Source organism: Festucalex cinctus, chromosome 12, assembly GCF_051991245.1.
Source record: "Festucalex cinctus isolate MCC-2025b chromosome 12, RoL_Fcin_1.0, whole genome shotgun sequence".
In the NCBI taxonomy this organism is placed as follows: domain Eukaryota; kingdom Metazoa; phylum Chordata; class Actinopteri; order Syngnathiformes; family Syngnathidae; genus Festucalex; species Festucalex cinctus.
In genome coordinates, this window is record NC_135422.1 from 21,585,791 (window position 1) to 21,601,487 (window position 15,697).

Sequence of the window (15,697 nt, forward strand, 5' to 3'; positions counted from 1 at the left end):
CGGGACGTTTTTTGTGACACATATTTCCCCCCTTTTAATGAAAACGCTTGCCGAAAATCAAGCTCTTTACATTCATTTGTTATTGGATGTTTCCCCTCCGGGAGGCGCCGCGAACGTACAGCAAGACAAGTTTATCCGGACACAAATCGTTCACCGAAAACGATGCTCCCTCCGTGTCTTTCTATGGATTGTTTGACCACCAAGAGGGTAAGCGGTCGCTAAGCATTCTGGGTAAAGTGACGTCAGCTGGAAGTGTTTATTTTTGCATAGAGTCCATGAACGTTATTTTAATTTCAAAACAAAATTGTCCATAGGTGTGAACATGAGTATGTTTGTTATGACCCACCAGTACACTCTTCAAACAGTGGTAGAGAAAAATAAACACATTTGGGTAAAAAATGGGTCAATTTGATCCAACTATCAGGGCAACCTAAAAAAGAAGAAGAAGAAGAAGAAGAAGAAGAAGAAGAAGAAGAAAAAGAGTTTTGTATATAATAATTTAAAACAGTGTTCTTTGGTACAAAACAACTGTTTTAAGAGTGTACATGGATATGCTTCATCATCACTCGCATCACGAGCTTAACTGGTTGGTTACATGATTTCATCCCCCCTTACTTTTCTTTTTATCACTATAACTTTAGTTCCATATAGTTTGCCATCCGTGTCGTTTTGGACGTTCCATCAAATGTCTTACTTTGAAGACGAACAGGAAGTGGACTTCACTGAATGCCGTAGACTGACGGCTGTTACCCAATGCGCTGTCTGGATTAACTGCAAGAGAAGCGATCACCGCGGAGCGAGGATCAGCCGAGTACTGTTATTAAACTGTCTGTGGCCGGGGAAACCTTAACCCGAACTTCATTGTAACCTTTATGAGCACAAAATTGTTATTTTGTTGTATTTTTTCTCCTCTACCGGACTACAGTGGAGAGAAAACTGTGTTGAGTTGATCCCAGCAAGGATGAGCGAGAAAGGGAGACAGCGGCTTGCGACTGGAAAGTGAATTCAAATGTATTGTTGAAAAGGTTGCACATTTTAGATCCTTGAACTCACTCTAGGACGTATCCTTTTATTTTATTAACCACACAACTGATCTGCTTTTGGAATGCGTCTTGCTTGGGATATCGGAGGAGAGTAGAGGAATTCTTGGCGGGTCACCTGCGCGAGGATTGCGACCGGCGGGGGGAGAAAACAGGCGCTGGTGGGACGGCGTGGAAGAGGCGAGGCGAAAGGGAGGAGAGAGGCGACGGCTCAAGCGGCTCCGTGTCAACTTCTCACGGATGGGATTCTTTGCTAACCTTGCGGATGGAGGGATGAAACACGCAGAACAAAACGGGGAGAGAGCGCAAAAGAGACGAAGGCGAGAAGAAGGACGCCGTCGGCCGCTGCGTGAATGCAGAATGGACGCACCCCTCTGGAAGACTCAAGTCTAAAAACCGACACGGGATTTACGTTCACCTCAAAGGATATTCACACATTTCCACCTGCACATACATTGATGGCCCTTGTTGTTTCATTTGGAACCTACATTGTGGAGTTACGACTGTGACTGAATTGTGACGATGGCATTTGAAGAGATAACCGAGCCCTGACGCTTGGACATCGAAGGAAGCCAACAAAGGCTGCATACACGAAAGGAGGTAAAGTTTGTTTTTTCACATCTCATTTCAATATGCACTTATGCGTTCGTACAAGATGCCATCTTCCTCATCCTGTATTCATCGAGTGATGGAATGGTTTGTGGCTCTTGGGTTTGAAGTCGCTATGTTGAATGTGCACCATGGAACGATCGGTACGACACCAGGGTGGGGTGTATACTGACTGCAGAAGATGAGTACATTCCAAGGTCACAGTATGGGTCCAGTGCAAGTTATACAGGTGCAGAGTGCGTGCGCGCGCGCAGCAACCTGCCTTGTGTGTGCGTAATCCTTGGCCGGATGTCAGTGCGCTCAAGCTAAATTCCACCAGCTGCCTGCGGTGAGCAAACTACGCGCGCGTGCAAGAGTCGTGTACGTGTGTGACTCAAATGCACTGCCGTGTGCACGGATGATACTTGGAGCCAAGATCTGCTCAGACAATCCCTCAGAAATTTAGCCAAAACCCGCACCTTATGTTGTGCGTCACATTTTTGCACCTGCCTCCAACCAGAGAGGGGCGGGCAAAGACTGTGCTTGTGTGTTGTGTGCGGTGTGAAAAGGAAAAGGTTCGCGGTATGGTGGAGCAAAAATGGGAACCCGCATGAACAGCACCGACAGCAAAATATAGTATGTTCATAAAAAATTCAAGTCAGCCATTCCTTTTGGGCATCTTGTGCGAGTGGATGTGAAGTGCACCTCTCACTTGTTTTAAAAGATAACGTGTTCTATAATATACAATTTTATTTTCCATTTTTAAATGGTGATTATTTATTTATGGTTGCACGGTGGACGAGTGGTTAGCACGTCCGCAGTTCTGAGGACGCAAGATCGAGTCCAGGCTCCGGCCTTCCTGGATGGAGTTTGCATGTTCTCCCTGTGCCTGCATGGGTCTTCTCCGGGTACTCCGGTCTCCTCCCACATTCCAAAGACATGCATGGCAGGTTAATGGGGCGCTCTGAATTGTCCCTAAGTGTGCTTGTGAGTGTGCAAGGTTGTTCGTCTGTGTGCCCTGCGATTGGCTGACAACCATTTCAGGGTGTACCCCGCCTCCTGCCCAAAGCTGGCTGGGATAGGCTCCAGCACCCGCTGTGACCCTTGTGAGGAATAAGCAGTCAAGAAAATGGATGGATGGATGAATTAAAAAAAAAAGAAGGGGGGGGGGGCATTGCAAAGCTACCTACCTGTATTAAAAAGGTGAAACATAACATTCTCTCATAAAGAGAATTCATGGTCCTATCAGTCTCAGCAAGTCGTCCAGGTCCTGAAGTAACAAAGCAGCCAGAGACCGTCACACTCGGATCACCATGTTGGCTGTTGGTTTGATGTTCTTTTTCCGAAATGCTGCATTACATTTACGGCAGATGGAACGAGACATACACCATCTTTTGGTGTTGTCTTGTTGCCTTTGTGACCTTCTGGTTAAGTGGTTTCTGTGCTGTAGGATAATTTCTGTAGGCCTTCTGTTCACCGCTGTTCCGTGCTGTCTCAATTTGTGGATAATGGCTCTAACCGGGGTTCATTGGAGTCCTAAAGCTTTAAGAATGACTTTGTCACCCTTTTCACGCTGATAGATGTCATTTACTTTGTTTGCCATCTGTTCGTGAGTTTTTTTGCATTGTCATTTTGTCACAACTTTTTCAGGTATTTTTGCTTGATTTTGGCAGCCAGGTTCTATTTAAGTGACTTTAAGGAATAGGTCTGGAGGTAATCAGGCTCGGGTGTGGTCAGTGAACATGAACTCAGCTTCCAAAAAAAAATGTAGTTAGCAACTGTTAATTCATGATTTAACTTGAGGGTGGTAAGAACATTTCAGAGGTACAGTCTTCCCTCGCTATAACGCGGTTCACTTTTCGCGGTCTCGCTGTATCGCAGATTTTTTTTTAAGTGCAATTTTGCATATTTTTTTTACAGTAATATACCCATTTTATAAAATTTATGAAGGTTTGAACATTGTCAAAGTTTGAACAAGAGAGAAATGTGAGAACATGTAAATGCCTCAATGAGAAAAGTGTATAAATTGTGCAGTCGGGAATTTTAGAGCCTTAAAACATTTATAAGAGTTGTAAAACATAAAGCTAACTACTTCGCGGATTTCATTTATTGCGGGTATTTTTTGGAACCTAACCCCAGCGGAAAACGAGGGAACACTGTACTGTAAATTTGAATATTAAAATATTAAAATTATCTTTTGAAAAATCATCCCTCTCCCACCCACTCTTATGCCTCTTTAAAAAAATAAAATAAAATAAAAAAAATAAATAAATAAAAGAAACACATAATTCTTGTAAACATCAACATACAATTTTTTAAATCTGAAAACACACAAAAAAATAACTGTAGCAAATTAAAAATGAGGGCATTACCTTAACTTACTTATTTAAAAACTGTACATGATCTTCTTTGATTTTTTTTTAATCTATTGTAAATTTATCACCTGAATATATCCACTTTTTAAATTCCTCAATTCCTGCGATTGGCTGGCAACCAGTCCAGGGTGTCCCCCGCCTACTGCCCAAAGCCAGCTGAGATAGGCTCCAGCACCCCCCGCGAACCTTGTGAGGAATAAGCGGTCAAGAAAATGGATGGATGGAAATTCCTCAATTCTTTGCTGTACTCTATCATACTCGTTAGTCCAGGTAAACTGATGAAGGTAATAAATGTATGCACACAAGCCACTCATAATGGTGCTGATGTCCCATGTACAAGAACACATTATGTAAATGATCTCTGCACTACAACGAGAGTGTGGCTGAGCACGTGAGGAAATGGTGATTTTCACTCCATTTTCGATTGCTTGAAGTGTCCAATTTACAAGTACAAAGACTAGTTTGCGTTTCCATTAGCTTCACGATAAATGGACTTGGACTGCAGTTTTTACTAAACAATAAAACAGGAATAAAGAGGTTTATTGTAAAGCTTTGCCCAGTTTCATCGACGTTTGTGTAATTAGTATGCTTGTCTGTCTATCTAGGTGATATACACACTTGTGAAGTTTAGCCGTGGTTGTTGTCAGAAGCTACAGAGTATTTTTTAGGGTAAAGCTCAAAGTTGATTTTGCAGTGCATTTATCGTTTGAACTATTAATATAATGGTGGTCAATCAGTTTTTTCTCTCTATGCAACAGACCTTATTCCTTTTTTGTTCACCATCTCCTTTTTTTCGTCTCTAGTGTGCCCACGGCCGACCTCAGGAAAGACAAACGTGTTGACTGTTACATCAGGTCTATAGTACAAGGAAGTAGAGGCTGTTAAGACAGTTCTTTATTGGGGCAGGGGGATTTTTATTACAGCGCCTTCCTTCTTGCCCTCTGTTTATCTCAGCTTTCAGCAGCAGCTTTCCTTCACTCTCTCTTTAACTATCTGACAGAGGCTTGCAGGATCCTGCAGAGTGGATGGTGGAGCTCTAATTCAATTTATTCCACTGCTGAGAGACAGAGAGCTGAATAAACTCAACCAGAGAGAAGAGAGAGCATAGATGTGAGCACGAAAGATGGTGACCATGAATGTTAGCTCAAATTTGCAAATGAAGCGAGCTTGAATGTCATTCTGACATCTGAATTGATTTTGTGGAAGCAAATTCATATGAGGTATTCAAACATAACAAATATAGTACACACACATGCTATATGTGGATATGGGTGTCGAATATTGTAATATCAATATTTTGATATTTTACATGAGTAGTTTGACACATTGAGACACTTGTTGCAATCAACATTTTTTTTAAATACACAGTAAACAGTCTAGACTAGTATATGCACATCATTGCCTAACTACTACTTTCCCTTGAGCTAATGATCTGTTGTTTAATCACAGCGCCTGTAAATAGATTGCCTCTCTTCACCCAGGCAGGATTAATCTAGATGGCGCTTGGTGGCTGTTGTTAAGTTTACTTAAGTTCACCTAACAATAGTGCATCCTTGGCAATATTTGGTACGAATCTAGTATCTAAAATTACGAATATTTACATACCGTAAACATGGCTGTTGTTACTTTATAAAGATTTTCTTTCACAAATTCATCAAGAGTTGAACATGATTTTAAAAAGGCCAGGCCATGTCCCTAATGGGTCAATCAGATGCACATTTTAGCAGCGTGTCCAATAAGGTGGGCAGGAGGTGTTACAGGTAACGAGGTAGTGCATCCTCATAATAGCACAACAGCATTATGCAAGAAATATAAATAACAGTAGCTTTAAATCTGTCTGCATTTCTTTACTCACTACATTTTTAGAAGGACACTTTTCTTTTTCTTCGTATCACATTGTAAATGGACAATGTAATAACTTCACTCTACACTAATTCCATTCCAGGTTCTGATTTAAATTTGAAACAAGTTCATACATTCTAATTCATATCAATCCCAAGTTATCATGGCTCACCTGTTTGCTGGTTTTGGTCAGCAAACTGAGCCATGATTGGTCGTAACCTAGTTCCTCAGCACAGGTGATGTCATCTTCAGTCGACAGCAAGACTGACTCACCTAAAGGTGTATTCAAGGATCTTTTATCTCTCCGTCTTCCGGGTGGATCATCTTAACAATTGGTTCTCGATCCCGTCAATGGCCGCGGACGACAGGAGAGCTGATAGGATATCTACCATGCACATTTTTTAAAAAGTGACAAACGGACGTTTGGCTTCTCCTTTTTGAGAAGATCCTTGAATACACCAATAAGACTGAAAAGGGGACGGTTAAAAGTCTTGAATTATGAATTATGAACTAGGTTATTTTTAGACTTATTTTAAAAATTTTAAATTATGAACTATGAATTGAACTAGTTCATTTAAAAATTTGTGTGCTGAAATTTGAAGTAGTTTGCATATACTGTAAACTGAATTTTCCCATCAATGAAGGTCACCAAGATATTTTCAGTTGTTTACATATATTTAACTCCATAAAAGTTGTACTGTAGTGCATTTCATGATTGACGTTTTAAGGCTAATTTCTTATTGCTATTCCTTACACAGCATAATGTGTGCATGTATTTTTATTATACATTGATAGATATGGTCTTCTAACCCCCCACTTATAGTGGTGAAAATCTGGTACAACATTTTGCTCCATGAGTGTATGGTGTTGATAATTATGTAAATATTTTGTTTTTAGTGTTTATGCAGTAATATATAAAAAAAAGACTGTAAGAGTCTGTGGAAAAGAAAGTTTTTCTTTCGCAAATGTCTTGCACCACTAGCCTGACAGCAGTTGAGAAAAATCTGTAATGGAGGCGGGCCCTGTGAGCACTGATGCTTTCTGGCCTGTGGTGTCTCAGGTTGTAGCCTGAGTCCACCCACTTGAACAGAGCATGGCTGGGTCGGTGCTGGATGTGCCTGAGGATGCTCTATGCCTTTCTCCTGTTGCGCTGTTTGTAGATGGAGGGGAGGTCAGAGCCGATGATCCAGACGACCCGCCGTAGCTTCTTCCTCTCAGCCAGTGTGGTGTTCCCGGACCACACTGTTATGCCGCTGGCCTCTGTAGGCTCGCGTGAGGGGCTGACGTTTAAGTCAGGCCTTCTTCAACAGCCTGATGAAGTACACTTGAAACACCTCATTTTTTGGTGACTGCCGTCCTGGAACTTTTCTGACATATAACAACACTATTATTTTCCATCCGACAGTCTTTTTAATTTAGTGCAATTATAAGTCTTCAAACTGCATTTTACATGGATGGAATATTCACAATGTTCTACTTCCTAAATTCAAGATGGCTGTATTCAAGCTTTTAAAGGACTTAGCTGTCAGCTTGATGCTATAAAAACTGTGATTCATGCTTGAGGCTCCAAACTGAGCTCAAGGTCTGAAGTGAGGATCAAATTGCTGCACTTTGGTGCTAATTCCATAATTTCCCCCCATTGCAGAAATGAGGGGACACAGATTCCGGTTGTGGTTTTCTCTGTGGAACCACTTGCACACTCATACACACAGTTACCCTTAGAATGTGGCATCACACTATTCAGGAACGGCTTCAGGTAAGCAGTACTCTGGTTAGATGGTTGGATGATTAAGTTTAATTAACTCGGTCAAAACAATGCACATCAAGGTATCTAATGATAGATATGCAGCTCAACTGATGTGGATTTTTGAAGCTGATGCTGATTACGATATTTGTTAGAATATATTCTGAAAAACTGGTTAATCGGCCAATTACAAAAATATATTTAAAAATGAATGACTAAAATGAAATCTTTTTAGTTGCTTTACGCTTACAGCAAACACACCTTTAACACCGCCCCACTGTCATATGGTGTTCCGCAAGGATCTGTATTAGGGCCCATTCTGTTCTCATTATATCTACTGCCCTTGGGCTCCATCTTTAGGAAACATGGAACTTCTTTTCATTGCTATGTAGATGACAGCCAGATCTATGCCCCGCTTAGTAAAAAGGACGCTTTCTCATTGAGGCCTCTTTTGTCCTGTCTGGAAGAAATCAAAGCCTGGATGACTTGAAATTTATTGAACTTCAATGAGAAGAAAACAGAAGTTTTGGTCTTTGGTCCCAGTGGCTCTTCTCATCCTGCCGACTTGGGTCCTCTGGCACAATATCTGAAGCCAACAGGCTCAAACCTGGGTGTCAAGATGGACAGTGACTTTAAACTGGACCGGCAAATTGCCGCTGTTGTCAAATCCAGCTTTTTTCATTTTAGACAGCTGGCTAAGGTAAAAAATCTATCTCAGCAGCACTTAGAAATGGTAATCCATGCTTTTGTTACGTCTCGGCTGGATTATTGTAATGCTCTTTATTTTGGGATCAGCCAGTCCTCCCTGCTTGCTCCAGCTTGTCCAAAATGCTGCTGTTCGTCTCCTTACTGGTGCCCGGAAGAGGGAACACATAACCCCTATCCTAGCCTCTCTTCACTGGCTGCCCGTGAAATTTAGAATCCATTTTAAGATTCTTCTATTTGTTTTCAAATCTCTCAATGGTCTTGCCCCATCTTATCTCGCCGAACTCTTTCACCCCTACACACCTGCCCGGTGCCTCAGGTCAGCAGACCAGACACAATTGGAGGTACCAAGGGCTAAGCGGAGGCTTAGAGGAGATGGAGCCTTTGCTGTTGCCGGTCCCTCCCTTTGGAACGACCTTCCACTAAATATTAGACAGTCCCCCTCGTTATCCTCTTTTAAAACACGTCTTAAAACACATCTATATTCTTTGGCTTTTGGCGCACCATGAGACTTGTTCTTGGTGTTTTGTGGTGTGTATGAGTTTGATGTTTAGTCTACTTATTTATGTATTTATTTATCTTTTTATTCACTGCATGCTTCAGCATTCCCACAATAAATGGAAATGTACCAAATTTATATCATCAGGTACCTTTTAATTGGATGTCCAAAGTAATTTTAAGAAAGTAAATTGTTTTTCAACTTACATATTGTAATTCCAAAGATGAAAAAGAAAACCCAGCATGTGCAGGCAATAATGGCACCCCTCTTTGATATTCGGTTGCACACCCTTTGGCGGTGATGACATTTTCCAAACGTTTCTTGTAGGCAAGCTTCTTGCACTTCTCCGCTGGTATTTTCTCCCTCCCACTCTTCCTTTGCAAATTGTTCAAGCTCTTGAATGTTTGCAGGTTTCTTTTCCCAATGGCTCATTTCAGCTGATTTCAAAGATTTTCAATCAGATTGAAAAGTCTATTTTTCCTCTTTCACCATTGCTGTGTGCTTTTGGATGTGTGCTTTGGTTTTTGTCATGCTGGAGGACTCATGAGCTTCAAGCAATTGGTCTAACACTTGGTATGACACGTCCCCCTAGAATGTCTTGATAATTCTCTGATTTGATGATTCCTCTGATATAATCAAGGCCCCCAGTAATAGATTTAGCAAAGAAGCTCCACAGAATGATGAATCCTCCACCAACCGTAAGGGAGGGTCTTCTTTTCCACGGAATCTTGTCAAACTTCTTAATAACATCATGCACTGCTGAAACAGGGCTACCAAAATCTTTGGAGAGGGCTCTCTACCCTTTGGAGGTTTTGTGTTTGCGAATCATCACACTTCTGATGTCCTCATACAGCACCCTTGTTTTCACGATTGTGACAATGAAAACGGCGATAACGTGGCCTTTTAAAACACCAAAGTCATCATTCATTGGTTAATTCATGTCAATTGGGCACAGGCAATTTAGAAGAGGGAATTCTGTTATGTTACATTTGTGAGTCACAATGCGTTGCCATACTAATTTACAGGAAACTGTGCCAATACCAGTGACAGAAGACATTTCAAGTTTTCTATTTTTTCCGCCCATTGTTAAATTGTTTACCTTGATTCATTTTTTCAGAAGATATTCCACAATATGTACTTCATGGGTGACAATGCAGGACTGTAGGTTGAGTCAGTAGTTGACCCTGTAAACATAACGGTTTATGCCAGTGAGTCTTAGACTCTAATTACAAGGACAAGAGGGTCATCAGAGTTGATGTTTTTGCAGCAGATGAGGGACTGCACGCTGAGAAGATTAAATGTTACATTTAATTAAGTGGCCTGGACTCAGTAAATCGGAGATCAGTGGTGGTCTATGCCAAAAGTAGCTACATTTAGCCTAGCTTGTTAGCTCATACCATCTGTTCACACAGATTGCGCCCACAAAACAACTGCAAGCTATGCTATATCGCTTTGTTTGCTGCTTTGCTGCCAAACTTCTTTAAAAGATCTTTGAGTCAAATAAGGACATTTTGTGGAACAGTAAGTTAGAATGTCTTTGTTTTGGATCGACACTCTCTGTCTTTTAAATTGCATCTTGTGAAAAAGCGGCTAAGAAAATGGATGGATGGATGGATGGATGGATGGAACTTGTTTTCACATCATCGAAGCTCACCCAACAGACTAACGTGATTGAATAAATTCTATAAAATGTTGCTTCACTTCAAAAGAAGGCGAATACAGGGGTGACGAAAGAGCATGTATTGCAGCATTCCTGTGTGTGCTAGCAAGATTATTCACAGAGGTGTACTTAATGTTTAAAGTCCAACCTTACGCCAGCTTAATCTTATTAGCGATTTAATCTTTTAACCTTACTGCATTGATGCACTGCAGCACTTAGAGCTGTGATGGGCAATTTAAATGCAGGAGGGGGTCCACATTTTTTCATCGGTGCTACTCAGGGGCCACATAAAACCACGTACTTCCTACCAGATGTATGAAAAAAATATATATATTTTTTTAAATTAGGGATGTAATGCTATTCAAAAAGCTAAAAAAAAAAAAAGCTCACAATACTGTATAAAAACTTGCAATATTAAGCAAAATAAAAGTAAAAAAAAAACAAAAAACACAATACTGTATCAAATTAAAACTCACTATATTGTTCAGAAAAGCCTTTCCGTAATAGAAAGCACAATATTGTGTTTTTGTAAATAACAGCAACAGCAGTGAAAAATAAAGAGGCTTGGCCACTCATTTTATTGTGTGGTCATATTGGCACTGTGGTGCAAAGTATCATGGTCGATGTAGTTCACAATGCTGTGCTCGGCTAAAGCGGGCGAAAAGAAACGTTTTTCGATGGAGATGTTGAAAAATATTTGCTGGCATGGCTTTATTTATGGGAATGATAACCACTGCAGTATGTCCGGTTTGTCCATGTGATCAATAATCAGAGCAGCATGTAAATGTTTAATCTATACAATGCTAATTAGCTGTGGTTCTAATTATTTTACATATATAGTTCAAATAGTACAGATAACATGAACCTCAATGTACATAAACGACATACAGACTTGCACATGCAGATGCACACACACATTGTGAATCAAGTAAGTTTGTGGAGCTGTCAAACAATTAACATTTTTTAATCAGATGAATCACATCTTAGAATTTTGATTAATCATGATTAATCGCTTAATTAAAAAGGCTTTTAAATCCTGGTATGTGTTAATTCTTTTGACATTTAATGTTATGAGGACGTCTTTAACATTTTTTGATCGACTCACTCGCATCCTCTTTTTTTCTAATCAGTTAATTTCTTGCATAATTTAACATAAACAAAGCTCAGTTGTTCGACATAAAAAAAATATTCTGAATGTCATACGCAAACATTTATTTAATGCTTTACTTTAATGCATGTAGTTATATTTATTGCTCAAACATAACCAGTGCTACCTTTAATCCGCTGTCAGCTGAAGGATCATCTGCGGTCAAAATTAATAGTGTGATTAATCTGATTTAACCTACATGATTCATGCGCTAAGTTTTTTGTGATTAATCAATAAGTTCATGCTTTAACTTTGACAGCATTAGGAGAAACTCAAACGTGACATTTTCCTTCATTTGGTGATTAGCGTGGGTCTTTAACAATACATGTCTAATTGAAATACATGCCTAATTGAAATTAAACTGCACAAATTAACTACCAGAGGGCGCTGGAAGTGCACAAATGAATTACAACCGGGGCTTTTTTTTATTTTTTATTATTATTATTATTCAACAGATGTGTTGCTTTTAATATTGTAACATGACGACGATATTGTGTTTTTTTGTGTTTTTTCTAATGTGCTGGAATTCCTCTTTTCTGTCGGATGCTGATTTCAATTTGTGTCGTTAGCTTTTGATCTCTGTGTGTCCAATAAAACAATTGATAGCAACATCCTCATTCAGATCATTTTTCCAATGTTGGGCTGTTATTCTCGATGGAAATCTCAGATGATAGGAAAAGCAACGCTATATTTTTTATTGTGCCATCTAGTGAGTCAACATTACACTTTTAATAGCGGCCCAGGGGCTTTATGTTGCTGGCTCTTTGCCAGGTGGTGGCTTTACTGTGTGCAGGTATATCGTACCGTGCAGTGAGTCACAGCCTGTGACCCATTTGAGCTTTGCTGCTCACATGACCCCATTATGACTGCGCAGTAAAACAAATCTAATGCTCCTGCAGCTGTTTTCTTCAGCCATCTCAGGTGATGACAAAAAAGCGAGTCGGCCTTAATCCGCATCAGAACGCCAAGTGCAGCTGTGTCGGTGTGTGTGTGAGGGTGTGTGTGTGTGTGTGTGTGTGTGTGTGTGTGTGTGTGTGTGTGGTCATAATGGATGTGTCATATGTGGCACAAAAGCTCTCGCAAAACCACACACAGTACGTGTTGAGAGGCTGTAAGCTTGTTAGCAAGGCTTTGGCTCACAGGAAGTATCTGATTGTGCTGACAATACCCAGGCAGCACTTTCCTGCGTTTGTAGGAAGGAGACCGTGTGCAAATGGCGGTCGGAGCATCTGTGAACATGACCTCCAACATGAATGAAAAAGGGTTGATGAATGATTGGTTAAAAGAAAGTTTCATTTTCCTTTTGTTTGTAAACAATACAAAGATTGTTCAGCCCAGAATTTAAAGTAAACATGGTGATGCTGGATTTAGTTGTTATGCTGCATGCAAACGAATAAGCTGCCAACAGAAGTGAAGACAGCTCCAAGTGTAAATTGGGGATCGACCAATTATCAGCTCATTTCGACGATTATCGGCATCGGCCTTTCACATAATATGACGGCCAATAATATATCAATTTAAAACTGTGCTAACTTCAGGAAATTTATTTAAATATTAATTGTAAGAGATGCTGATGACCCTAGGTACTCTGCACCTTCTGTTTTTGTTTGCAATTAAAATTAAGATACAGTAAGTGAAAATTTAACATTTCAGATATTTTAAATTAAAAAAAAAAACTTTACTGTAGAAAAATAGGGAACTTTTTATCTTTTTAAGTTTGCATTTAACTTTTGAAGACCGTTGGAGCCCAGCTCTAAATTTTTTTGTTAGAATTTTAAAACAAAGATGTATATTGTCTAAAATAAAAAAATAAAAAAATAAATAAAAAAAACATTTTGCAAATCTGAAAAGTTGCTAAAAACATACATGTTTTAAGACATTTCAACAATAATAATTGTTAATATTTGGAGTTTGTATATACAGTAGTATATATGGCTATTTTTCTCTGACACCAAAATTCTCACCGTTTAGTGGAAGTGAATATCAGCTCCAAATATCATGTAGTGGCCTCCTTGACTACTAACAATCGATATTGGCCCTGGAAAATGAAATAAAAAAAATCATATTTGTCTATTTCATTTTTAAGATTAAAAACTTCCTTTTTAACCATACATTTGAGTAAGATCTTCTACTCATTTTTTTTTTAAATCATGTTCTTTCTTTTAGTAATTTTAGAAACAGATTTTTCTTTACTTTTAAAATTATTCAAATGTTTTTAAAGCGATACAACACTTATAAATCATTTTCCAGTATTGGATTAGGCATTGTGTACAAAGAATAAAAGTGCAAATGTCATCGTATTTCCTGAATTTTATTTTAAACCGATTAAGTATCAAAATAAGAACACACGGTGGAGAACGCCATTATCCTGGTCACGTGATCGTGGTGACGTATCCCGTGCGTAAACGAAAGTCGGCTTCGGTCGTTTCAATGGGAGTTCGCTGATATAATGGGCAAGAAAAAAGATCCTCACCATGTCCGGTTTTCTGTCATTCCGAGTGGGGGTGGAGCGGGGGTGGGGGCGGTGGCTATGGGCGGCGGCTGCTCTCTCCTAAAGTTGGCTAAAGTATTTTATTTTAGCAGGGGATATGTCACAATAATCACGTGACTGTCCAAAATGCCCGATACAGTACTTAACGCAAAAATAGTCATAAAAAGTGCTATAAAATCATATCGCGCAACATAAATAGTCAATTTTTTTCAAGGAAGAGTTTAACTGAACCATTTCACAGAAAAGCTGGTTAGTTTTTCATAAGTCTTGTGTTTCTTTAATGTGTTTAAGTGTTATAATTAGATGTTCTTTTAGTAATTGAAAGTCAACTGTTGCGTTTGTATTGTGTTTTTGCTTTGTCTTGCTTAAAAAATTATGGATACTTCTCAGTGTGACATAAGGTTTGGATTTTTATGTAATCTGGATCTTGATTTGATCATTATAAGCATGTTCGTATGTTTTTTTCTCCATTGATTATAAGGAATATCCTGGTAAAGTGTAAAGTGTGGATCTCACAAAGTGCAGATACCTGCCAGAAACAATATTGCAGTCCAACAAGTGTGGTAGCATGAAAAGCTACTCTTGAAATTGAGTGCAGTCAGTTAGCATTGTATCAACTCTTAATTGTTGAATTAAGACATTTGCTTCCAATAGAGATATCTTAGCAAATTCAGCTTCAGGGCTGAATCCTGAAACGAACGGCTTCTTTGGGCCTAAACCTTGCAATGCTGCTGCTGGGACTAGCTGCCACCGATGGAATTAATGACTGTCTGTCTGTTGCTATGGCAACAGCACTTACTCGATGATCATTTGATGTTATTATCAATGTTCTATTTGTAAATAATGTATCAGACACAAATGTTATTTATTCATTAAAAGAATCAGAGGTGCATTGTTTTTCCTGAAAGTAATGTGAGTGTCAAAGAAGTATGACGAGCATGCCCTAACGTTGAATCCCCTGAAACGTCTTTTTGATGCTGCATGAAAACGTTACCCTTGCCATTAGATAAAAAGACGTGAAAGAATGTTTGTGCATGCTTGTGTTCATTATGTTGTGATTGTAGGGCCATCTGGGCTGGCTAGCTAATATGCATATTTGGCGTTAACCACGATGAATATTCATGACAAAGGTCTAAACTAGTATGAATATTCATTTTGCCTTCAGGACAAAGACTGACAGAGAGTCAGGTATTACAATCAGCAGAACAGAGATTTGCTGAACCTTTGGTGTGTCGCTCGAGAACACTTGTGGGCCCCCTGATATGCTCGGTGAACTCCGTATGTCCTGTTTGGGGATTATTACATCTCCTATATTTCAGTGGATTGTATTATAGATGCCACAGCATGTCAGGAAAAGACATATGGAGACTGAAATAATGAGCATGCATATTAGAACAATGTAATTTACTGCAATGATGAACCTGTAAAGAATCAACAAGTGACAGTGACAATGTTGATTCAAAGAATTGGCTGTCATTTGACATATCAATCACATCGGCTGACTTTTGTGTTGGCACTGTAAGGAATTATATGAAAATGATAATTGTTCTACAGACATTGAGTCTGAGTGGGCCATGTTCCGCACCTCCATTTTTGAAGCGGCCGA

General features: G+C 39.5%; 1 protein-coding gene across 2 annotated transcripts in view; it reads left to right on the forward strand.

Annotated features, from left to right (window-relative positions):
- The first annotated feature begins 744 nt into the window (after positions 1 to 744).
- Positions 745 to 15,697, forward strand: part of lrfn5a (leucine rich repeat and fibronectin type III domain containing 5a) — a 159,512-nt gene continuing 144,559 nt past the window's right edge. For both annotated transcript variants that reach the window (XM_077539419.1, XM_077539418.1), the window contains exon 1: positions 745 to 1,640. The gene's annotated coding sequence lies outside the window, so the exon portion shown is untranslated. The remainder of the gene's footprint in view (positions 1,641 to 15,697) is intronic.